The 27,716-nt window shown below is 33.1% G+C and overlaps 2 long non-coding RNA genes across 3 annotated transcripts; both read left to right on the top strand.

Annotated features, from left to right (window-relative positions):
• The first annotated feature begins 6,266 nt into the window (after positions 1–6,266).
• On the top strand, positions 6,267–9,342 carry LOC112033237 (uncharacterized). The gene is made up of 4 exons (XR_002885184.2): positions 6,267–6,867; positions 6,949–6,993; positions 8,839–8,943; positions 9,095–9,342. It is a non-coding gene; the product is annotated as an uncharacterized LOC112033237 (long non-coding RNA).
• A 2,885-nt stretch (positions 9,343–12,227) lies between these two features.
• LOC112033238 (uncharacterized) lies at positions 12,228–15,381 on the top strand. Of its 2 annotated transcripts, none has more exons than XR_010626487.1 (6): positions 12,228–12,439; positions 12,556–12,610; positions 12,718–12,917; positions 14,117–14,274; positions 14,532–14,667; positions 15,199–15,381. It is a non-coding gene; the product is annotated as an uncharacterized LOC112033238 (long non-coding RNA). The 2 variants fall into 2 exon arrangements; XR_010626488.1 differs by having other exon boundaries at positions 12,718–12,950.
• Positions 15,382–27,716: the final 12,335 nt, after the last annotated feature.

The following is a 27,716-nucleotide window of genomic DNA, read 5'->3' as shown; positions in this document are numbered from 1 at the left end:
AAATTACGAGATAACAAATGTATACAAAATCCATATGGGTAAGTGATGTGTACACATGCTCTCTCATGGAAAGTTTTTTTCTTCTTCAAGATATACATAGACTTGGATCCTCTACATTTCTATTTGAAATAACTTTAGCTAGATTTTCTGGTGAAGGTCATTGAGAGATTTGGGTTGGACCCATTAGGTTAGGTGGGTGAATATTATTTAGATCTTAGTCTAAGGGTGACGTTAGCTCACTTTTCTGATGGTCATTGAGGGATTTGGGTTGGGCCGTTAGGTTACGTGGGCACATATTATTCAAATCTTGCCAACTTGTATTTGGGCTCTCTATAAAGTGCCCATTTGGCATACACACAAAAAAGAAAAAAGAAAAAAACTTTTGATTTTTACATTTTATCCGTAGTTTTTAAACTTTTGATTTTTAATCTCTCCTACTCAGAGTGCTTTTGTTCTGGGTTGTCTTATTATGGATAACTTTATGGTGGCTTATGAGACCCTGCATTCTATGCATTGGCTTAATAAGGGAAAGAATAGTGCATTGGCACTTAAGTTAAACATCAGTAAGGCCTATGACTGAGTTAAATGGGATTTCTTACATGGTATTATGACTACGTTGGGTTTTCCGGAGATTTGGGTGAATAGGGTGATGGGATGTGTTACTAAATCCTCTTTTTCTATTCTCGTTAATGGTAAACCCTATGGTCATATTACTCCATCTAGGTGAATTCGTCAAGGAGATTCTCTCTCACCTTATCTATTTCTATTATGTACAAAGGGCTGCACTTCATTATTAGTAATGGCGGAAATAGATGGGCACATTCATGGGGTTTCCATTTGTAGGAGAACACCAATGATCTCTAACTTAATTTTTACAGATGACTCACTGCTTTTCTTCCAAGCCAACCAGCATAATATTAAAGAGGTGACCAAAATTTTGAAAGTATATGCTGCTACCTCGGGTCAAAGTATTAACTTGGAAAAATCCTTGGTGTTTTTTAGTAGCAATACATCAGCTAAGAATAAGAGTTGGATCAAAGACAAGCTGAAGTGAAGGAGGTAGATTGCTTTGAAATATATTTGGGACTGCCAACTGTGATTGGAAAGGCAAAATACCATTCATTTTCTTATCTCAAAGACTGGGTGTGAAAGAAACTTCAAGGATGGAAGGGTATGATGCTGTCTAGAGTTGGGAAGGAAGTATTAATTAAAGTTGTGGCTCAGTCAATATCGACCTATACAATGGGTGTGTTTTAATTACCTATAAAGCTATGTGATGAACTTGATGCTTTATGTGCAAGATTTTAGTGGGATCAAGTCGAGGATGAACGTAAGATTTATTGGAGAAGTTGGAACAAGCTGATTGAGCCTATGAAGAGGGGAGGAATGGGATTTCGTGACTTAAGAACTTTTAATCTAGATATGTTAGCGAAGCAAGGATGAAGACTTATACAAAATAGAGAGTCTCTAATGTACCAGTGTTTCAAAGCTCGGTACTTCCCACGGACTGAATTTTTGGATAACTCAAACTCATTAAATAACTCATACGTGTGGAAAAGTATTATGGCAGCCAAACCAATCTTAACTGATGGATGTTGTTGGCGGGAGGGTGATGGATCAGCCATTAAAGTTCTCACAAATAAATGGATTCCTAATTATCCAACGAACGAAGTGATACTTCCACCAAGTGAGGAGGAATGGGAGTGGCGTGTAGCTGATCTTATTGATCCAAACTTGAAATGGTGGAGGCGTGACTACATCAACTCTGTGTTTCATAAGGAAGATACTAAAGCTATTTTACGTGTATCTCTTAGCCACAAACAATGCTCAGATACCATTGTATGGTTACATCATAGGAAGAAAGTATACTGAGTTAAAACGTGATATTATGTGGCAAAATGGGTCATGCAACTTGAGAACAGAGCTGAAAGCCCTTCTGGTCCGATTGGAGGTCAGCTGTGGCAAAAATTTTGGATGCTTCATGTGCCAAATAAAATAAAAATCTTTGGATGGAGAGCTTGCCAAAACATATTACCCACCTGTGACAATCTTGCAAGGAGGAAGATTATTGAGGATGATAAGTGCTTGTTGACTACCAGGTGTGCCAAATCAGGGATACATGTGTTATGGGAATGTGGGGTGGCACAAGACATCTGGGTGGATAGTTCAGTCAAATTGCAGAAATATATTCTTGAACAGCACGATGTAGTGCAATTATTTCAAGAATTATTGAGCATATTGCCCAAGATTGAGTTTGAATTATTTTTGGTTCAAGCTTGGCTAATTTGGAACCAAAAGAATGTTTTGAATCATGGAGGGAAGCTAAAGGATTTGACGTGGCTGAATAGAAAGGCTACTGATTATCTAGATGAGTTTTGGCAAGCCCAGGACCTACCGCAAATACCAGTGATAAATACGGGTTCCTAGGTGTGGCAACCTCCTCCAAGATCAATGTTTAAATTGAACTTTGATGCTGCTACTTTTCCAGGCTTAAACTGCTCAGGTCTAGGTGCTATGATCTGCAATGAGAAGGGTAAGGTGATGACAGCTTTATCAGCAAGAGGGCCCTCGGTGACTGACAGTGAGGAGATAAAGACCATGGCGTGCAGGAAGGAGCTGGAATCCGTGATTGATGCTAGCTTTTGTGAGTATGCCTGGGTTCTTTAAGTTGTTCTTCCGTGAACTCCCCTACACAATGATGAAGAAGTGGGTGGATAACTACTGTGCATATTATAGCAGTTTAATAGAAGGTTACCTCTCATCTATCTTTAGCTCGGCTACTGTTGTAGCAGTACCATCGCTCTTTATCTGCACAAAGTTGGGAAAAAGATGGCCTTTGCTGTTAGGGTTTAGTTCGTTATTCCTAGGATCTGCCTTAAGCTCTTCAACAACATTTTAATAATTTTTAAATTAGGTTATTGAAACAAAATAAATTGTTGCAATAATTTATTGCAACATAAATTTTTTTGCAATAGAAGTATTACAACAATATATATATATATATATATTGTGAGTATGCTCGTGTTCTTTATGTCGTTTCTCCATGAACTCCACTACACAATGATGAAAATAAGGATGAATAACTGCTATGCATATTATAGTAGTTTAATAGAAGGTTACCTCTCATCTATCTTCAGCTTAGCTGCTGTTGTAGCCGTACCATCGTTCTTCATCTGCACAAAGTTGGGAAGAAGATGGCCTTTGCTGTTGGGGTTTAGTTTGTTATTCTTGGGATTTGCCTTAAGCTCTTCAACAACATTTTAATAATTTTTAAATTAGGTTATTTTAACAAAATAAATCGTTGCAATAATTTATTGCAACATAAATTTTTTTTGTAATAGAACTATTATAACAAGAGTATAAGAAAAGAAATATTTTGCAAAGAAAAGTTTTTCTAGGAGAATAATTTTTTTTTAAAAAAAATCTTTTGTAAATGATTTTTTAAGGAATTTTCAAAAAAAAAAAAAGAAAAAAAAAAAAAAGAGAAGTTTTCAATAGAAAAAAAAATGAAAAAAAAAAAATTATGCCCTAAGTTTTGGCCCCATTCAAAAAAAAATTCAAATCAAGAGAGCCCAAGATCATGAGTATACCATAGATTTTCGAGAAAGACATTGAGCCATAAAAGTCATAACATACCCTAGGTTTTGGATCGAAATTCAAAAATCTTTTTCAAAAACAAGAGAGCCCAAGATCATGAGTGTGTTATAGGCTTTATTGAAAAAAGTTGAACCCATCCATACTTTGGGAAAGTTTTGAAACCCTAAAACCCAAAGATATGGGTAGCTTACTAAGCGTCCAATGAGCATTAAAAGAGGAAATCTTTTCGAACCAATTGACCAAACTCTTTGAATTAGGGGCAAGGCCCATTTGAGAATGAAAGATAAAAATGGATCAAACTTTTGAAATTAGGGGCAAGCCCTCACGAGGGAGGAGAGTGAACATTCAAGATGAGCTTTGTAATTGCACAAATAAAAGGTTTTGATATGTTGAGATAAAATTTGGTCACCCTTTTTTCAAAAGAAATAAATAAATAATTAAAAATCCAAAAAGAAAAAGAAAAGAAAAGAAAAGATGTGGACTTCTAAATGTCATGGCCCATTTTAAATACAAGTTGAAATAAGTTTTTCAAGAAAAAAGAAATTTTCCAAAATATGTTTGGCTTGCATTATAAATAGGGCATTGATTTTTGTGTTTAAATTGTTTGATGAGACCTTTTTCATAAGGTCTAATAGAGCACAAGATGTGAACTAACCTTGCAAAATTCATGTATAACCTATGCTTAAGCCCAAATGAGGATGAGAGAGCGAGATGAGTGACTTGTAATTGGATTCTAAGCCTAAAGAAATAAAAAGAGAAAAGAAAAGGAAAGAAAGAAATGAAATTGGGCTTGGATCTAAATGAGGGAAGGAGAGAGTGCGAGATATGTGAATAATGTAATTGGGCTTTAAGCATAAGGGAAAACATGAATTTTGAAAAATTGATATAGCTCATTTTATTTCTAAGTCCAAGATAATGAAATGATACAAGACTTAGAATACGAATGAGACATACATATAGTCCCCAAGTTGATGCAAGTAAGAAAAGTTGATTAAGACATTGGGTCCAAAACTTTAAGACATTGGGTCCAAAACTTTAAGACATTGGGAGCACATGTTTATTTGATTAAATTCGTTGTATACAATTATCTAAGTGTGATTTAGTAAATGAACACATGTCATTTGTCATATACTGGTGTATAGTATATCTATATGTTTCATTTTAATACTTATTTTAGTAAAATCTCCTTCTAGCCTTAGGCTACGACGAAGTCTATAGCCATATTTTGTCACTTTTTTTTTTCCTTCTCTTTTTTACTGTCAAGTGCTAGTTTGAGAGTGTGCTTTAAAATAAAACTTTATCAAAATATAGCCTTTTGAAACTCTACTTTTATTTTAGGTAAATTTTTTCAAATAGTCTATTTAAAAAAAAAAAAATTGCAAAATAAGATATACTAGATGAGCACTAAAATAAAACTCTTTTACTAGTTTTCATAAATCCGCTCATGCAAAATATCCATAACCCAAATAATAGAATCAACCTAAAAGAAATAGGATTTTCCCCAAGTTCAGGTACATGTTTCACATTAGCCAAAGTCTTCGGAATCGCATCAAACATCTTAACTTTTACTACATTTACTCTCCAAAACTTTACATTCCAAATTATTAGCCAACATAATAAAACCTTCACATGAATATATATGAAAAGAGCAAGTGGAATCTCATCAAATCTGATAAAAAAAAATTACTGTAGTGTCAAATCAGTCCATTAGAACATCACCACAATCTTTGTCCTCTCTATATATTAAAGTAGTCATCGCATTTGCCAACTTCTAAGTATCACAACTTCTCTTGAAATCTATTAACTTTGCTCTTAAGTTCTTGCATGGGTATTAACAATTTTTCATCTATTAAGAGAACGATTTATCCAAGAAAATATCTTAACAAATAACAATTACATTCAATCACAAATTATACAAAAGTTGTCCATTTTTCATGGGAATTTACATATTACACAGATGAATGAAGGGATAGAACCAACTTCATATTTCCCTTTTCCACTCAACCAATAATCTAGACAGGATGTTATTCCGGTTTGTCTCCATTTTCGTGAAACAATTCCTCAAGAAAGGCAGCTGATGAAAATTCTTCCCATGCAACATACCCTTATCACAGGGGATATTGGACTTTTGCTCATATCTTGTAAAAATAATAGCAATATGTTCCTGTTTTGAAATTATTTAGGTTGGCATCATTGTTTTTTAAACTCGATTTTAACAAAATCGAGTTATGTATCATGGGATCGTGTCAAAGGTGGAGGTATTAGTTCCAAATGGGATGCACGGGGGATTAATCAAACACCTCGAGCTGATATGGGGTTGGGCCTAAGGCCTTCGGAGGCCCAAAGCTCTTCAGTGGGAAATACAAATATACTAGTTGGCCCGTGTATGTCAAGCCTAAGAGGTAATGAGCAGAGAGAGTGGGGAGTGGAGAGTGCTTTAATGCTTATCTTAGCCCTTGGTCTTCAAGCCCAATATTTTGTGCCAAACAGATCCCCGATTGCGTTAATAGATGGGTTTGATGAAGGGGTGATTTCGGAAACTGCTTGGCTGATTTTCCCGTGTTTATTTTGACAGACTAAAAAAGTGATTGGATGTCCCAAGTAGGCTCTGTAACAAAAGTCTAGACCCTGTTTCAATATTTCTTTTTATGTTTAAGCTTTCTTGTCTCTGAGCCTGTTGTTGTCTGTGTAAAATACCCAAAATATTCTTCATTTTTACTACTCTTTTAGTGACTGCATAAAGAAGTAAAAGTTCGAACAAATTATGGCTTTGAAATAGTTTTGTGCTTGACTTTTTCATGTCAAATTGTTGATTCAATATGTTGTGGGGTTCATGCAATGTTGAAGTATATGCTGTTCCGCAATTCTGCTACAGGAACTATAACTTTAAATTTTGCACAATGCTATAAATTTCTGGTACCCTAATCCATTATCCCTTTCATGGATTAAAATTAGTGAGAAAGTTGTTAATGGTACGCATGTAAATATGTCTTTGTAGTTCCAATTATATATCAGGTTCAACGAGTACGTGATGGGAAACGCTTTGCTGCCCGAAGAGTAGATGCGCTACAGAAGGGAAACATTGTATTCCAATTAATTGCATGTTATTGAAATTTTCCTGAGTTGAGTTTGGGCAGTGTTTACTTTGATCATGATGCATTTTGGTTGCCATGCAAATATAACATTCGATTAAGTTGATTTTACAGAAAGAAGAAGGGTTTGAACACCAGGAAGTAGCAATGCCTTCTGTACCTGCTCCATATTAGAATGGTAACTAATATGTGCTTTCCATTTTTTTATTAAACATTTTCCCATTTCTTGCTGTTTTAATTATTGAACTCCAACTTGCAGCTTCCATCGATGGAAGAACTACATGAGAGACGTAGCAATTCACAGGTTATTGCTATCTGCCCTTGCATATGGACATTCCATATCTCCACTAGTTAGATTAAATGATTCATCTGTCCTCGTGTATTGCATATTATTCTATAATTTATTGGTTCTCGATTATTGTTTTGTTTATTTGTTTTCTTGCTGTTGTGTTTTTATGTACTGTATAATGATCACAGTAAACACTAAGTTTGGGGGTTTTTAAAAGAACAGAATGGAATATAGTGTATTTGGAAGTTTTAAAAGAAGGAACAGAAATAAAATAAATATATAGTTTTATTATTATACCCGACGCCTTTTTATTTTTTTTTTGTCTCAAAATAGGGATTAAATTGTTAATTTACTACCATTTCATTAAAGGATTGAGTGTTCCTCCCACTTTGAGAAGGAATGTTTAGAAGGGAATGAGATGGAATGAGCATTCTCTCCTAATCATTCCATTCCTTCCTAATAAACTCCCAATTAGGAAAATGGTTGGAATGTTCTTAAAAATCCCTTTCAATTGTTCCATTCCATTCCTCCCCCCACCCCCCATCCCAAATGGAAGTTAGTTTAGCAATTTGACAAGGAAAATCCTATTAGGCAAACCTATATGTTTCTCGGACAATTTATAAAGTCCTAGACTATAGTTCTTGTTAAAATTGGAATTTCAGAAATTTGTTGGAGAGCTTTATACTATGATCCCATCTTTCAATCTTCGTTTGGGAGTTCAAAAGGAAATGAAATGAAATGTATAAGCAAGGTAAAGGAATGGACTGGAATTAAGTAATTTTGTTTGGACATTTAAGAAGAATGACTCGAAGAATCTGTTTATGAATCAAGAAATTCAAAATATAGGAGAATTACTAAATTCTTTATTTGTTGTTCAGTAACTTTTAGGTTTGGTACAAGGCTGCCTCATTAAGCAACCAAAACCATCTTTAGGATTTAAAAGAAGGTAAGTTATATATTATATAGGAATTCACCATTCAAAATATATATATATTATATAGGAATTCACCATTCCATATGATGTTTAAATGTTTAAAGATATAAGGCTAAGGATGTATGTCCACCTTTACTTGCTTTGAAGATAAGATGCTATTTTTGGTATTGTCAAGCTCACTATATAGTTATCTATGCTACATGGGAGTCTTAGGATACAGGTGGTATTGTTGATGGTATACTTCTCTACCAGGCTATAAAAAAAAAATCTACATACATTCATGAGTATAAATTCAGTTTATTTTTCTTAATGAGTAAACAAATTTAATTATGAGAGAAAAGGGTCACAACCCATGGGAAGTACACAAGAGATACACCAAAGAGTCAAGAATAAGTTTAAAAAGACAAACGAGAAATTTAGATGAGGTAGAAAAAAGAAAAATAATCACTGGCAGCAAATGCATGCAAGCACACCTACAACAGACACAGTGCTTTCTCTATATCAGATCCTATATGATATAAGCTTGTGAGCCTCCAGCAAAGTAGACCGGGATAGCCTTCCAGTTAGAGCCTAAGAATAAAGTGAACCATAATTATGTCTGTATTTGGCTTCACTTGAAGATAGGAACCAGAAAATGTGCCATATATGCAACCTGTCAACTTGTTTAAACTGAATTGTATTTAATGCTATCAATACTTTTCTGCTAGCTTTAGTAATTGATAGAGACAAGCATGGGACATTGTTTCGTAGTTCTGTTCTGTCTGCTTATGTTTTGTTTTGAGTACTGTTGCTTGTTTTCCCTGGGTAATGTGTGCTTTGCAGTAATTGTGAAATTGGATGGATTTTCATTGTTATTGTACCTAAAGATCATCTTGTGATTATGAGCCTAATAACATAGCTAAAATGTTGGTGTTCGGCTGATTCAGGACTTATGGGAACAAGGTGGCCGCTACAAATTTCATCCATTGGCCCATTGAGATACAGTTTTGTGAGCCCAATGCTTCAACCAATCAGACTAAATCTCCTCCAAGGTTAGCCTGGTTTATTGTGTTGGATATTCATCTTTTCCTATGGGCTAAATATGCACATCACTTATTATAGAAATATGAATGTGGTTTTTGCTTGCATGCAAATCCATGTTTACAAGCCACATCTTTTGAGTACATTTTATTTTTATTGCAGTTTGAGGTATTGAGCAAAAGGCAACTCTCTGATGATCAGGCCTTGCATAGGCAAGTAAAACCTTTTTATAAATATATATATATATATACAAGGTGGGTTCTGCTTTGCTTGAATAAAAGCTGAGCAGAATGAGTATCTCATAATGAATGAGCAATGTGGCCTTTGTATTGTTCTGCATAGTTTTTGAGGGAACCTTATACTGTAATTATTCGTATATTCCAATTAAGTTAACATGCCATATCATCTATGTGTTATATTTACATGACTGAAAATCAGCCTCACTGTTATTTTGACCCTTCGTAGTGCTCTTATATATATATATATATATATATTATGTTAAATGTGTGATAAAAGAGAAAACTTTAGCTTTTTTTTTTTTTGGGGGGGGGGGGGGCAAAATAGAAAAAGAAAAAAAGCAGCAATCATAGTTAACTATGTTGGATTGGCTAGTTCAACAGGAAACTAGGCACCAATCCGGTCCTATAAAAACCCCTAAAATCGGTAAATATCGAGAATTGGGACCAAAAACAGTTCCTAAACTCTACTGATTTTTAAAACTATTGACGAAATGCAAATTAAAAAATCAGAGTTTTTTTGGGGGTACCAAACGGACACTTTATAGGGAGCCCAAACGCAAGTGGACCACGTCTTAATAATATGCGCCCACCTAACCCAACCCAAATCCATCAACAACCTTCACAAGAAAAGCTAGCTAACGTCAGAACAACTCTTCTTCTTCTTCCTCCACTACGCCACAGCCCAAGTTCTTCCCGGTTCTAACAATGGAGAAAGGGGATTCGAAAGTTACAATTACTTTGTTCATCATTATATTGATTCGCATCATGTATGCCAGAATGTGAAACCTCTTAATAGCTCCAAGTCCAAAGCTCCAGTATGTACCCTCATAGACATAGTTTTGGGTTAAGGTCAGCCATTTCACAAGCTACAGCTACTACCTTCATTCCCATTCATATAATGAAACTGTTTCATTACATTTGTTATTTGTATTGTATGTATGGTAATGAAACTGTTGTCGGTGTTGCCAAAGGACAGTTTTAGTCCTAGGTTCTACGTTGCTGCTACTACCAATAACATGAGCCTTCAAGAAAAATCTCGTGTCGTCAACAACTCCGAGGTACATACCTTAACTGAACTGATCAAATTACTGATTTTCTCAAAAGCCTATTAGGAAATTATGAATTGAATCATATAACCGATATTTTAATGCTTTCTTAAGTGAACCCCAACATGTGTGATTTTTAACATTTTAAATAATGCGTGTAGACAGGGTTCGAATTTAGGACCACATGCTATTAAAAAATGATGAATTTAATTATTTAATCAATATTTTAACAGCACCTTACTCTTTGATATGAGTAGAGGCAATTTTTACATGTTTGAAATCAGTGGAATTTTTTTTTTTTTTTTTTTTCTAAATTTATAATGGCAAGCAGGCATACACGGAAAAAAATATATGCCATCAACTTTGACTAGTTTGTTGAGGATTTATAGCTCCAATGAATTTTGGGACTATGGCTTGGTGGTTGTTGTTGTAAGCAGCTAAGCTGCAGAACAAAACCAGGACCACAGCTACACCACAAGCAGCAGAGCTGCAACCACAAAACACTTATCAACTACTCGAAATAAAAAATGAAATGTTCCACAGATTATGTTACATTCTATTTTGTAAAGTCTTTCTAATATTGTTACACGGAGATAACTTATATCTGCAAAACTAAGGTGTGTTGGAGTATAATCCCTCATTGTCTTATGTGGGTCATATGGAGGGAAAGTAACACATGTATTTTTGAGGGGGATGAAAGATTGATTCATGGGTTGAAGCTCTTCTTCTTTCGGGCTTTGTTTGAATGTTAAATGCTTTGGGTGTGGTTAATTTCATTTCTCTTCCTGATATGATGGATTTTTGTACTTTCATTCATGTTTATTTTTTTTCTTCTTTGGCTTTTAGCACACTGCCTGCGTGCCTTGTATATTTTTCCCTATTTTTGATTTTCAATGAAGTTAATTACTTATAAAAAAAAAGAAGAAGAGATGGCTTATATCTAACCTGCATAACTACTTTGACACTTTCAATAGCAGACTTTACTTTTCGCACCATGAATTCTAGCACCTCGGTCAATCCAAATATGGTAAATGATAGCTGCAAGAGCAATCTTGCAGATAACATGCTGCCACTCTCTTCCTTTAAGCTTTTTAATGTGCCAATTAAGCTCATACGACCAGCAACAAATTTGCTGATTGAACAAGCACTTCCTCTAGATTTCCATTCAAATCCTACTAGAAAAAGGGCATGTGAAAAACAAATGGTCGCCTAATAACCTCAACCCTTCTCTCTTATCACTTGCCAAGTGTCCTTACAAGTAAACCAACAGTGAGCAACAGCCAACCGTTGCACCTGATCTTCCTCCCCAATTGGTACTTCAGACAGCTTAGCTTAAAATGCCATTAAGTCATTAGACCTAACAAGAGGCCAGTTCCAATGACCTTTCAAAATAACTCAAGATGGTTGACCTTACTCAACGCTTACAGCATCATAAATCACATAAAATCCGTAATTTTTGCAAATGGGGGCCATCAGTATGCCTAGCAGCATGCCATAAGAAAAATTTTCCCCATTCCTCACTTTATGCTTCACCAAATGCCTTACTTCTCTCGTAAGCTGCAAAACCTTTCTCCACCCACAGGCAATAATTGGGTATAAAGACAGACCAAAAAGATATAACCATAAGCAAGCAAGCACAAGTCTAGGCTACCCAAATAGAGTCACCCCTTGCAAAGAGATACCAAATAAATATCATCACAGCTGCCTTATTTCAACCAGATACTTCCTTGCTGGATGGTTGAGACTCATCCTACAGCAACATATAAGGAGGTTTAAAGATCCAGTATCACTTATAAATCATTTTGTTAATTATGATTTCTTTCCCTTATAAGTGAATTTTTTTTGAAAAAAAAGATGAGGATTGGATGAGCTGGAGGACAGAATATTACATAGCTTCTGCATAAAAAGGATATAGTCTTTAATTGTTTCCTCCATTGTTGTCGTAGCAGGTATACTTACATTGTGCTTTCCATTGAGAGCTGGATTTGATGCAGCATTTGTACTACATTGTATCTTCTTATGATGTTGCAGTTTTGTCAACAAAAGTTTCATTTTTTAAATGGTTTCTACTGCAGATTGGGATCAAGGTGGCAGAAACTGCTCAGTTCATCCATATCTATCGAACCAGGGAAGTTGGTCAATCATATTTTGCTTCTATTTGGACAACTTTGATTGCAATGGCTCATGCGCTCTGGCTAATCACTAAAATTAGACCCCAAGTGGTATTATCTCTATCCTTGTCTATGCTTCCAGGCATGTATGTTTTGAACACATAAACATATTGCTGTAATTTGATTATATAACTTAATAAGTCTGTATCAACTTTGTATAACTTCAGATTCAAAGGGCCAGGGACTTGTGTTCCGCTATGTGCAATTGCATTCTTTTTTAAGGTGTGGATGTACTCCATTAAGACCCCCTCTCTCTTTGGTTTTTCTTGTCCATATTTTTTGAATTGTTTAAGATGATATCAGAGTACATCCTTTAACCTTAAGTGCAGGTAATTGGGTAGATGGTCATCAGTTTTCCATTTCAAGAGTATAGCAAGATAGAGAAGGCTCTCATTCAGTGGCTTACTTCTTGATCAGTTATGAATAGCTGATGAGTTCTTTGTGCAATGGCCACAGCTTCAAAGGCAATATTCACGAGCTCACTATGTTGGTTGTCTCATGTAGTTGAAGAATTCAGCCTCCGACATTGGTACTTTCACTTCAACCTCCAAGTTTTTGCAAAGTAAGGTCAACTGTAGTTTGTTTTTACTCTCTTCAGGGCTCGACTTGCAATGTTTACATTGAAGTTTGAACTTGAAGCCACCTCCTAAAATAATTTCCTAATATATAGATGGTTGGATTAAGCAATATTACACTACTTAATATTTTTTAATTAGATATGAATTTTGATAAATCCTCCGTTAGATTACATTATTTTCATATATTCTCCATACCTGCAAAATTTTAAGGTGATAAAAAGTTAATAGTCATGTCAATAATCAATTATTTAAATTCAAGTTTTTGTAGTTTAAAATAATACATAAAAGATGAGTTTATGAATCGAATGGTAAATAACATCCAATTAACATGAAAATTGGTATGAATATTAAGAACATATAGAATATGTAATTTAAGGGTGAGATTTTCAAAATATGAATTTTATAACAATTAATTCAATGGTGTAACATTATTTAGAGTTACGCCAAGTGTAACTTGAACCCAACGCATTAGGTTTCTAAACTATTTCAATACTAGAGCTCTCTTTTTGCAAAGTTCTTCAAGAGACTAAATGTTTAGATTAGGTTATTTTTCTTGTAATTTGAGTAGAATATATTCTAAGACATTCAATGTACTCTTGTGGTTTTATCAACAGATTGTCAAATGAGTAGATTGTTAGGGTCATATTTTTGTGTATTGGCAAACACGTGATGAAATACACTTTATATGCAATTGAGTCTTAGTTTAAGTGTGTTCAAGGAATGTCCAAGTGGTATGATTTGAAGACACAAGACTGTACAAGAAACTGTTCAAGAAAACAAGACTTTGATACCTCTCTCTACCTATTGATCCATCGAGAATAAATGAATCTCGATACTTGGCTCGACACCTCTCAAACTATAGAGTTACGAGAAAACTTAACAGTAATTTCTGTTTCAGCCTATAATAACTTGGTCCAACTTAGGATTCGTGCACTAGGGTTGTAGAACATATAATTTGATTGTGAGGGAGAGAAAGGAAGAGGCTTGCTTTCAATTCTAGGTCTTGCATTTGTTCCTTAAGATTTTGCCTCTAAAGTTCAAATTTTAAATTGTTTGATGACTGCACCAAACCAAATATGTATAGGGTATGCTGCTTTTATAGTTGCAGCCTCTTCTATAGAAATAAGGAGATATACCAATATTGGTGCAGGTCAAGGTGGATCTCCAGTGTGGAATGAGAAAATTACATTCAGGGTAGAGTATCCGGACAAGGAGACCAATACAAACTTATTCTAAACATCATGGATAAGGACACATTCTCTGCTGATGACTTCATTGGGCAAGCCATGTGAGACATCATAACATCAGGTCTCTTAGTTACATTTTATGTTCTTAGTTAAGACTTTCATAAATACTTCTCCTCGAAAAGGTATAATTTTTTATGTGGCTTGAAGCCATTAGAAAAGCCATTTAGACTTAAACAGTGAGGGTAATTGATAGGAGGGACTGGAGGGATAATGTAGAGCATGAAAAGCAATTTTTTATGTGCATTATATATATATATATATATATCTTTGTTGTTTGATTGTCCTTCCTCACATACTATACAAATTTTCCATTTGCAGCATCTATGTGGAGGATTTAATGGCAGTAGGAGTGGAGAATGGAACTGCTGAGCTACACCCTCGCAAATATAGTGTTGTTCGCAAAGACCAAAGTTATTGTGGAGAGATTCAAGTTGGTGTCACTTTCACCTGAAAGGTATTTCTGAATCTTATATATGAGCTATGAGCTGGTTGCTTCGTTTATTACAATGAGACTAGTAAACAACATAGTGCTGTATATATATATATATATATATGCACCTTCTCCTCTTGAAAGAGTAGAGTGAAGGATGAGGTTGTCATTTCAAGACCTATTGAATGAGTGTTTATTAACTTAGAAAAGTGTGTTTAGATACAGTTCCTTTGCTACAATTCAATTGAGAAATATAAGGTATAATCATTAAGGAACTATATCTAAGTTTTGCTGATTTATAATGTAGTTCTAACACAAAATTACATATTTGCTTCTAATATGTATGCTACTCATATACTTATAATAAATAAAAGTAGTGCTGTCATTTCTTTCTTTTTTGTGATGAAAAGTGCCGTTAATTATGTTTTTGCTTGAGACTGAAAATGGTTGGTGCATGGAGTAATAAATGATGCATTGAGTTCCATAAGCCAAAGGAGTACATGACATCTTAATTACAATTTCTTGTTTGATTAATGTGGTTTTTCATTTTTAAAGTATTGTAGGTAGAAGAGCAATATCATGGAGAAGAGTAGGGAGGATGGAAGCAAAGCTACGACTACTAGTTTATCAAATATAGTTTGGTGATTAAATTGTGTCTTAATTTGATTTGTATGTAATTTGGGATAAGGGTAACATGAGTCTGGTTCAGAGCTTTTGGAATATTTTTCTCCCTAAAAATATTTTTTTTACCTTTCTTAACAATTGATTTTCTAGGAACTAAAATAAAATAATTAAAAAAAAAATGAAGGGCACAAAAAAAAAAAAAAAAAAAAAAAAACCCAAGAAAGGAACAAAAGTTCAAATTTTGCTATTATTATATTTTAGCATAAAATGTAATGCAATAGTCACAAACTATTAATATAATCAATTTTTTATTGGTTTTCATCTACGCCTACTATTGACATCACATTTTTCCTTTACTGAAAACAGTAATCTGGTATGCCACCTTTTCCGCCAAAACAAAAGGTATATCCTACTGTGTCGTCTTTGTATGATTCATCTCCTTCAAGGTAACAACGAGACTCGGCAGTTTGAATATCATTTGGCGAGCGAACTAATTGATTATTGGCACCTACATATTGTACATTAGTCATGTAAGCAGTTCGTTGATATATAACATCATCAAATTTTCCACTACCCATTTGACGGCTAGCATTATCACTTGGCGAAGTGAAAACATAGCCTCCCCATTTCAATGTGTCTGCTCCAGAATTTAACTCAAAAAATAGTTTTTCTGGAAAATATCCGACTGGATGACGTTCAGTATTAAAATACACCCATCATTTTCCAGTTCTAGTTGAAGCTGCTCCATCTTGTTGTTATCATATAACCAAAAACAATAAAAAGGAAAAGGAAAAAAAAAATGGAAATCAGAAATTCTGCAAAAAAATTATTTGATAAACTAAATTTCTAATTGTAAACATGCATTCAAATCCTATGTTAAAAAAGAAAAAGAAAAAAGAAGTAATTATTACCCAAATCATGGAGAAATGCAGAACCACCTGATCAGCGGTACCGAAATCAGAGACCTTCTCTGTAACACTTCCAACTGGAACGTTGGTATTAGTTTGTACGAACCCGAAGCAAGCAAAGATTATGACATGGTGAAACTCCTTTGTTCTAGTCCATGTATAGTGTGAAATTCAAATTAAGTTAGTACTATGTATTTGTACCCAAAAAAAAAAAAAAAGTTCATCATGCCAAGAACCTTAAATATATTTAAAGATAAAAAGTACTTACAAGTTATTTGAAAAAACCAATGGGTGTGTGTATCACCGTGCACGTCTGGGTTTACCTGAACAATGTAACAAATCTATATCTATATTCTATCTATATCTATATCTATATATTACTAAAAGCTGAAGCGTAGTGTTTAATGCTGCTGCTCTCACGTTGCACCACATCAACTGTCACGTTAATTTTTAAAATATATATATATATATATATATGAGATGGGTTCAAGTTACACCTAGTGTAACTTCTTAAGAGTTACACCTATTTTGTATCGTAGATTTCTAATAAATCCAACAGTTGAAAAAAAAGCATTAAATGATTTTTACTTTCTACCTTATTTACCTAAATAATAACAATTTTTCTCTATCCTCATTTATTACTTTTCATAGACCTCATTTGGTGTGTTTAATGATGTCCCTTTCTTCTTACAATTGCTGGATTTATTTTGGTTGGGATTTTCAGTTTTCCTAATCTCCTAATTCACGTATTCTCTTTAAAAATAATAATTGATAGAAAACTTTATAGATATAAAATAATTATATAAATTAGTGTATCTAAAAATCATTACAGCTCACCAAGACCATGCATGTGTTGCTAGAGGTGTCAGCCACAAATACAAAACAAGGCCTCATACAAAACATAACTCAAACTCATACTGACATTTCTACTCAAAACCAATTAACTAAGTCTCGTAAATGGGAAAAAAAGAAATCTCATAATCAAAGAGTAAAACACCTCAAAGCTTTGGTCAAGCTTCTTAATTCCGTAAGTTCCGTTTTTTGTTTTTGTTTTTTTTTTTTTTTTTGTTTGTNAAAAAAAAAAAAAAAAAAAAAAACCCCATAAAGAAAGGAACAAAAGTTCAAATTTTGCTATTATTATATTTTAGCATAAAATGTAATGCAATAGTCACAAACTATTAATATAATCAATTTTTTATTGGTTTTCATCTACGCCTACTATTGACATCACATTTTTCCTTTACTGAAAACAGTAATCTGGTATGCCACCTTTTCCGCCAAAACAAAAGGTATATCCTACTGTGTCGTCTTTGTATGATTCATCTCCTTCAAGGTAACAACGAGACTCGGCAGTTTGAATATCATTTGGCGAGCGAACTAATTGATTATTGGCACCTACATATTGTACATTAGTCATGTAAGCAGTTCGTTGATATATAACATCATCAAATTTTCCACTACCCATTTGACGGCTAGCATTATCACTTGGCGAAGTGAAAACATAGCCTCCCCATTTCAATGTGTCTGCTCCAGAATTTAACTCAAAAAATAGTTTTTCTGGAAAATATCCGACTGGATGACGTTCAGTATTAAAATACACCCATCATTTTCCAGTTCTAGTTGAAGCTGCTCCATCTTGTTGTTATCATATAACCAAAAACAATAAAAAGGAAAAGGAAAAAAAAAATGGAAATCAGAAATTCTGCAAAAAAATTATTTGATAAACTAAATTTCTAATTGTAAACATGCATTCAAATCCTATGTTAAAAAAGAAAAAGAAAAAAGAAGTAATTATTACCCAAATCATGGAGAAATGCAGAACCACCTGATCAGCGGTACCGAAATCAGAGACCTTCTCTGTAACACTTCCAACTGGAACGTTGGTATTAGTTTGTACGAACCCGAAGCAAGCAAAGATTATGACATGGTGAAACTCCTTTGTTCTAGTCCATGTATAGTGTGAAATTCAAATTAAGTTAGTACTATGTATTTGTACCCAAAAAAAAAAAAAAAGTTCATCATGCCAAGAACCTTAAATATATTTAAAGATAAAAAGTACTTACAAGTTATTTGAAAAAACCAATGGGTGTGTGTATCACCGTGCACGTCTGGGTTTACCTGAACAATGTAACAAATCTATATCTATATTCTATCTATATCTATATCTATATATTACTAAAAGCTGAAGCGTAGTGTTTAATGCTGCTGCTCTCACGTTGCACCACATCAACTGTCACGTTAATTTTTAAAATATATATATATATATATATATGAGATGGGTTCAAGTTACACCTAGTGTAACTTCTTAAGAGTTACACCTATTTTGTATCGTAGATTTCTAATAAATCCAACAGTTGAAAAAAAAGCATTAAATGATTTTTACTTTCTACCTTATTTACCTAAATAATAACAATTTTTCTCTATCCTCATTTATTACTTTTCATAGACCTCATTTGGTGTGTTTAATGATGTCCCTTTCTTCTTACAATTGCTGGATTTATTTTGGTTGGGATTTTCAGTTTTCCTAATCTCCTAATTCACGTATTCTCTTTAAAAATAATAATTGATAGAAAACTTTATAGATATAAAATAATTATATAAATTAGTGTATCTAAAAATCATTACAGCTCACCAAGACCATGCATGTGTTGCTAGAGGTGTCAGCCACAAATACAAAACAAGGCCTCATACAAAACATAACTCAAACTCATACTGACATTTCTACTCAAAACCAATTAACTAAGTCTCGTAAATGGGAAAAAAAGAAATCTCATAATCATAAACCTCAAAGCTTGGTCAATTTTTTTTTTTTTTTTTTAATTTGTAAAAAAAAAAAAAATCATTTTGTTTTTATTTTTTCTACCTCTACCCAAATCACATTGAGAGAAAGAAGCAGATCTGCTTCTCTAGAGGGTTTTTTTTTTTTTTTTTACTGGTTAAGCAAGAGAGAGATAATAGGTGAGAGAAAGAAGAAGAGAATTTCATTTTATATTGGGCAAGCAAGAGAGAGAAATTAGGATAGAATTAATTTGTTATAAATAAGGAAGAGAAACATAAAAGATGCTGTTTTAATTAGGTTGGTTGAGGTGGCTAATATGTTTTTTTAACCGTTAGATTTCCTACAAATTTACGATGCAAAAAAAGTGTAACATTTACAAAGTTACACTTGGTGTAACTTGAACCCATCTCTCTCTCTCTCTCTCTCTCTCTCTCTCTCTATATATATATATATATATAATTTGTGTTCTGTTTTGAGGAAGTTTTTTGAACAGATTCGCAAATTCAAATTGAGACTAAACCCGAAGAAATGTGCTTTTGTTGTGACTTCTGGCCGCCTATTGGGTTTCGTTGTTAGCCAAAAAGGTATAGAAGTAGATCCTACAAAAGCCAAGGCTATCTTGAACATGCCCCCTCCATGCACTGAGAAGGAGGTTAGGGGTTTCTTAGGCCGTTTGCAATACATCAACCGTTTTATTTGTCAATTGACTGATGTTTGTGAAACCATTTTCAAGCTTTTAAGGAAGAACCAACCAAAAGATTGGAATGAACAATGTCAAGCCTTTGAGAAGATAAAAGAATATTTGTCATAGAATTTGTCAAACGCCTCATCGTCATCCATCCTTATTTCTTCAAAGCTAGTAGTGAGCCTTTGAAGCTTAGAATCTTTCACAGCTTTAGTGTCTTCATAAATGTTTTGAACAATTGTCCATGCTTCATGAGAACTTCCAGTGAATGAAATCTTCTTAAACTCCTCGTTAGTCACAACACTAAACAAAGCACTCAACGCTCGACTGATGAAAATTGTAGCTTTGATTTGGTTATCATCCCAAGATGTTGGTGATTTAGTTGGTCTAGTCCATCCAACTTCTACAGCCAACCAAACTTTCTCATCTAAAGACTGCAAAAAAGCTCTCATGTGTACTTTCCAATATGCATAGTTAGTACCATTAAAAAAAGGAGGAATAATCAAAGATTGTCCACAATCAATAACAACAAGAGTCAATGGATCACACAAAAAAGATTAGAAACCTAATCATAGTGTGCTCGCTCTGATACCACTTGTTGGGTTAAAAAAGATTGAACCTGTTTAATCAATTCAATTATCAAAGTTGATTAATTAGGTCAAATTACAGGCAAATCATGGATGCACCAACAAATCACCAATAAACTAATATGCAGTGGAAAATAAATTGGCATAGTGATTTGTTGATGAATGGGGAAAACCTCTTATAAGGCAAAAACCCCCATTGGGTGAATTTAAGGTCATCACTTCTAAGAATCTATTAATCAACAATCAAGCAGTTACAAGTACAAGAAATGTTACCACTATCCTAGCCTCTCCGAAAATACCAACCTATAGTTGAACCATTGCTTCAATACTCAATTAGACTTGATCTTGTAGCAGACTTCTTTCCTTTGTTGCACAAATCTTATTTCTATGACTAACTGCTTTGCATGGATCTCCGTACATAACTAACTCTAGGAACTTGATTGATTGTTATTGGCGACAAAGTTCTTCACTTCATAAATGATGAAGATCAGGAAGTATTTGTTTACAAAACTCTAAAGTGTACAAATGTAGTAGCTTCACATAGAGTATATGAGTTCTAGGTCTTTGTTTCTTGTTTTATGACTTTTAAAATAAGCGTTAAAATGACTAGGGTTGTAGGAAGAGAAACCCTAATCATTCAAGTCATCATGGGCCAAATTCCAAATATGAGATTTCTGAAATCGTAGTTCTCGATAGATCAAGCTTGTGTCGAGTTTCTCCATTAATCTTTGATAGTAGCATCTATTAAGCTTGTGTCGAGACTTAATAAAACAACCTTTCTTCACTTGTTTCTTGGATCAACCTTCATGTCTTTAATGATACCACTTGATATGTTTGAACAATAAACTTCTTGGTGTAGTAAACCCAACTTAGATCTATCCAATTACAAGTAAAATGCGTTTTGTTAAAGAATTAGCCAATTACATAGAAAATATGACCCTAACTGGAATAGTAATCCTTGGGAAGAGTTTGTAGTTTGTGATAGGAAGGGTGGGAAGATTAGTTTTTTGTAATGGGAACTTCTACACCACATTCATCTATTTGGAAAATTGGGAAGAGTTTTTGTTTGTAGTTTGTCAGACATGAGGTGTGAAGTTGTGAGTTGTGGGATTAGAGGTTTTTACTTTTATAAATGGGTGAGAAGTTTGTATTTGTCTAAAACTGGGAAGTTATAGGAAATTTATTTGATAGTTTTTTTTTTTTTTTTGAATTTTATTGAATTACAATTTTAACCTCATAGATTAGATGAAGGAAAGATAGAAATGGAACCATGTTAGAAAACTCATAAAAAAAAATAGTACCCAAAAAAATAAATGAATTTTTACCATTTTTATAAGTTTACTAGAAAATAATAAAGCATAAAAAAGTGTAAAAAAAAAAAAAATGTATTTAGTAATATTTCAAATAAAAAAATAGTTTAAAATAAAATAATTTTCAATATAAATTAATAAATTTTATATTCACATGCAAAAAGCATAATTACTTGAACCACTAATAAGATTATAAAATAATAATAGATTATGGGGTAATATGATAAATTGAAAAACTACAATCTAAACTCAATATAAATAAAATATTGAATCTAAAAATGTTACACCAAAAGAGATTAGCCTATTGGTCAGTGTGCCAGTATGTTGTCATTAGACTTGGGGATCCCAGGTCTAACAACTAAGAAGGTAAAGTTAAAAAATCTTGAGTGTCTACTATAGTGAGCTGCTAGAGATAGTAGTTCACTATAGCTGGATGTTAAAAGAAAAAATATTTTTTTATTCCCCCCACACACATGTAAACCTCATCTTCCTTAAATCACTATATCTCACTCTCACATGTAGACAAGCCACCATAGTTCCTGCCCTCTCTCTCTCTCTCTCTCTCTCTCTCTCTCTCTCGTGGGTCTAGGTTAATTTCATAGATCACGACATCCCACGAACTTGAACCTGGTCTAAATGCCCATAAAACCCATCACTTTCTGCCCCCTTGTCTTCATATTCAAATCTAGTCAATTCCATTGCCATTGTTGATGACTCCATCTCAAACACACTCCCAGATGACTCGGATCAATCTTGGCCCAGTGTTCACGCAATATTGTGGCGTGCTGAGAAGCATATCATGTCTAAAGATGAAGCTGGTGAGAAGGTAGTTGGCAAGGATAAGTAGTGTTGATTTGCATAGGGAGGATAGCAAAGGGTAGTTTTGGGTGTAGAACAACTTGGGTGATGAAGGCATGGTGGTGGTGGTGGTACTAATCTAGTATCAAAGTCTAGGAGGAATAGGAGGGTGCGTGGGGTTCATGGGTTGATGATGGTGGGTTGGTGATGGTAGTTTTTGGGGTTCTAATTTGCAGGATGTGGGTAACGGTTATTTATGGGATATATTATTTTAATGTTTTGAATGTTAAAGTGGAAGCTTTGATGTTGAGTGTATTATAAAATGAATTGTTAAAATAGATAAAGTAGGTTTTGGAGTTGCTAAAAGTTATATTTTTTAGCTTTCTTCCTATGAATGCTCCAAGAACATAAAGTAATATTAGGAGGACAAAATCTATAAAGTAAAGTAATATTAGGAGGACAAAGTCTATAGAGAGAGATGAATTTTTTTTTTTTGATAACTAGGGAGAGATGATTTTGAAAAGCTTACTAGAATTATTACAAGCTTTAGCATACCAAACATACCCATAATTCACTATCCTCATTCAGAATATAAAGTAATATTAGGAGCATAGTTATTAAACCTGAACTAGACATTGACCCGGTCTATGAGCTGGGTTATCGGATCACTGGTTCAATTAATGGGTCATCAGTCAAACCGTAGGGTCAAATAACAAGATTTTAAAAATTAAATATATATAAATTTAAGTTTGAGAAATCATAACCTGAATATGTAAATTAAAAAAGAAAAAAGAAAAAAAAAGGGCATATGCCCAAATTAAACTTGCCATTATAATTCAAAATCATTGTTTCATAAGCAATAGCATTAGAAATTCTATAAAATTCACAAGGAAAATAAACAACTGTCATAAAATTGCAACAAAGTCTTTGCTAAAGAAAATATGGTTACATGTCTAAAAATTATGTATATTAAAGAAATAGAAAGGAAAATCTCAAACACTAATGTGTATTTCTCTCAATCTCTCACACACTCACATTGTACATGACCAAAAAAAAAAAAAAAAAAAACAAAAGCAAAAACAAAACAAAAAACAAAAGATGCTTAAACTAAAAAGCAATCAAGAAATAAAGTATTAAGAAAAAAAAAAAAAACTAAACAAAAGAAGATAGTTGGTGGCATAGAGTTATATGGTCATACTTACATGCTAATTATTGGCCAAGTACATTTGTTTAGACTTCAAAGCATAAAAAAAATTTTTATGCATAATAGCAGCCTGTAGCAGTAGGTTTTAAGAATTGTGAAAACAAAAGGTGAAAAAAAAAAGATTTTTGGATTTTTTTTTAGGTTTTCTCTTTTTTAAATTACCATATTATCATACATTTAAATAATAAAAGCTTCAATAAAGTTGATCTATTAATGTAATTTTACACAATTAACAAACCCGACCGGGTTAATAAAACTCAACCGAGTCACACGGGTTGCTTAAAACCCACTAGGTTGCATTGGTTTTGACCAGGTCATATGCTTTTCCAATCCAATTGATCACCCGGCCTGATTGATGTGCCGGGTCACTAGGTCACTAGTTCGACTGGCTGGGTCGGGCCATGTTAAATAACATTGATAAGGCGGAGAAGATCTATAGAGAGAGATGAAAAAAGAGATATTAAGAGTATAAAATAATATTAGGAGGGAAAAATCCATAGAGAGAGGTGAAAAAAGAGAAACTAAATCTTATCAAAAAAAAAAAAAAAAAGAGGGAAGAAAGAGAGAAACTAGTCTTACAACATGTTGTGTCCTAAGAATGCTTAGAAACACCATTGATTATCATGAAAAACAGCTTCTCATGCCAAACACCATAATAAAATTTAAATTTTAATGAGAAATTAAGCACAAAATACGTAAAAAAAATATGAACCTCAAATTTATGATTCTTGAGTGAAGGGTGCTCTAAGCTTGGTTGCTCATAAATATTCACGCAATCATAGATTTCTCCATTTTTAGTCTGTAAAATTATTGTAATTGTTAGATTAAATCTCAAGCTATTATAAATGCCAGGAATTTGTTTGAAATGAAAATTCAATTGCTTTTGCACTAAGTTGACATGGAATAATGAAAAATTACTTTACCAAGCATACAACCGAAGATATATACCTCAATACTTTTGATGTGTGGTTCAATCTGCTTTTTTGAAATAAAATCAAGAGATCATTCTCTTTTACCATGCCTCCATCAAGGGAGGATGCAATACATATTAAGACAAAAAAAACAACAAACTCTTTGAATGCCATGGATCCTTAACACTTGAGTTTGTCTAGTGTCAATATCTATTTTATACTATTTATAAAAGGATTCCTCTCTTTGGAATGAACTTTTATGTAATTTAGAAATACCCCAAAACTTTATGTTTAAAATTGAAAAAACTTGAGGACAATTTGGGAAAATATATCTCTAACTCCTCTTAAAATGCCTACATAATAGGACATTTTTCTACTAATCCATGTTTTCAAAACAGATTTATTCAAAAAAGGAAAATTATGACACTAGCAAAGAAAAAAAAGAAAAAAAGAAAGCCCCATCACACTTGCAAAGCATGTGTGATGAGGCTAGTATATTTATAAGAGATTAGAGACTATAAAAAATAGGGAAATTCTTGGTGCACATCCGAAAATGCAGATGGTGTGCACGTACTAATGTGTAAAAGCATAGTTAGTGCCAACAGAAATGAATTTATTTGAGGGAAGCCCTATCCTTGTCATTACTTTGTCAATATATTCACTTAATTTCATTTAGGGAAATGTTAACCAATGTCCTTAGGACATTAGTTTAGGAACTATTTTTAGAAACATTTTATTAGGAGAATGATAAAACAATAAATGTTGTTGACAACTTTTTATATTTTCCAAGAAAGTAGTTCCTAAACTATTTTATGCTTAGTTCGAACTATTTTATGTTTAGGGACTATATTATGTTTCTAAAAATAGTTCCTAAACTAATGCCCTAATGCATTGGTTAACATTTCCCTAAATGAAATTAAGTGAATATATTGACAAAGTAATGACAAGGATAAGGTTTCCTTCAAATAACTCATTACATTGTAATCCAGCAAGTTTAAGTATATGTATATTTTAATCACATGACTCACTAAATTATCAAAACAACTTACGCAATGATGATGATGATGATGATGATGATGATGATGATGATGATGATGATGATGATGATTTATTTATTTATTTTGAGAAGGTACATGATGATTAAATAGGTATAAACAATAAAAAAAAAATAATTAAAAAGTAATTTTTTTTAAATAGTTTCAACCTATGACGTCTACTCTTGATAATCTTTTTATCATTAGACCAATACACCAATCGGTTTTTTTGTGTAAGTGAGGATTGAACCTCAGATCTCTTATTTAATCATTAGAAACTTTACCAGTTAAGCTAATTAAAATCCACAATAAAGTTATCAAATATATACGTAGATGGTAATTTTAATCATGGTGCAGTGAGTTTATAGAATTTTCCCCTAAAAGTATAATAATCATAAATACATTGAATAGATACCAAATTTCAACCTCTTAATTTTGTATTAGAAAATAAGTGAAACATGTTTCAATTTTCAACATATATCATGTCCTAATTTCAATTTCATGAAAAAATGTGTGAGATCTTATTTGAATGTGGACCTTAAGGATTGTGTATGTTCTTCATGATTGTGGCACGCACTATGTAAGCTTGTGCATGCCCTACTCATTTTCTAGGATACCTAGAAATTGAATATTAATTTTGATGAAAATATAACGCAAATAAGGTAACAATATGAACCTGAATTGTATGATTTCTGAACGAAGGATGTTCAAAAATAGATTGCTCGTATATATTCACACAATCATAGGTGTCTCCATGCTCAGTCTGCAAAAATCTTATTATTGTTAGAATAAATCTCAAGCTATAAGGAAATGAAAATACTTTGTTAGAATGAAAATCGCAATTGCTTTTGCACTAATTTGACATGGAATATTTGGAAGAAATAATCGATATAGAATAATAAAAATTACTTGCACAAGTAAAACTATCAACAAATATATAATAGATAATACCAAAATACTTTTGATGGGTTGATCAGGTTGTATTTCTGAAATCAAATCATTGAGATTATTCCCCTTTATCATGGCTCTATTATGGAATGAACCGAAATATGACAAGACATATAAAATAACAAATTCTTTGAAAGCCATGTGGATCCTTGGACCTTAGTACTTGAGTTTGCTTTTTAATGTCCACTTGTTAGCTCAATTAGATTTAAATGTCAATATTTAAAAATGAATCTTTTTCACAAGGAAAGTCCCAAAAGTCTAATCCAAAGATTAATAATCTTTCCAAATTGACGACAATCAAGCTCTAATGATAAAAGATGACTAATTTGAGTTTAACCTAAAAATCAATTAAGGAAATGATAAGTGATTAATAAGGTAATAATTACATATCTTTCCTAAAAGGCTAAAGGTTTAATTCCAAATTGATTGACAAACATTAATGGTTGACAATCAATATATTATATTGCGTAATATATTGGAGATAGTTGACTAAAGGTTAATTAGGAAATGACAAAGCAATCAATGACTTATTTAATTTGATGATCCTTCCTAAAAGACTTAGATATTTGAATTCAAACTAATTTGATATATAAGGCAATAAAAGTCAATTGATTAAAGAACACTTAAAAAGGCAAGAGTACATTTAAAGATCAAGAGCATGTTTAATAATTGATATTGAGTTTATTAAAAGAAAGACATTCAAGATTTAATGAAGACTCCACTCCAATTAAGTGTCACTCATTCATAAGACTTAATCACTAATTCTCATTACACATCAACCCTTTGTTTCCACCCACATGTGGACACACTTGGATGATGATCTATCTATATGCTTAGAGGCTTAAGTGATTATACATTTGGACATTCATATGCTCTTGCACTTTGACGCTGAGGTGATTTGGTGGTAAGAGGCCCGTGTTTAGATGCTTACATGCTTAAATGTTCATGTGCTTATATGTTTTAACATGTTTGTATGTTCTCATTCCCACATGCTCTTACATGCTTGGCTATTAACATGTCTATTTGCTTTGATGATCGCATGTTCACATGTTTTGATACTCACATGTTCATATGTTTAGATACTCACATGCTCATATGTTTAGATGCTTACATATTTAGACATGTTCACATGCTTGGATGCTCATATGTTTAGATACTCACAAGTTCACACGCTTCCATGTTCGCATGCTTGCACGTTCATATCTTCCCATGCTTACACATTCACATATATTGATGTTCACATGCTTACATACTTGGATGTTTGTATGCCTACATATTCGCATGC

Source organism: Quercus suber, unplaced genomic scaffold (assembly GCF_002906115.3).
Source record: "Quercus suber isolate HL8 unplaced genomic scaffold, Cork oak 2.0 scaffold_776, whole genome shotgun sequence".
Taxonomy (NCBI): Eukaryota; Viridiplantae; Streptophyta; class Magnoliopsida; order Fagales; family Fagaceae; genus Quercus; species Quercus suber.
This window is presented reverse-complemented; position numbering and strand designations above follow the sequence as displayed.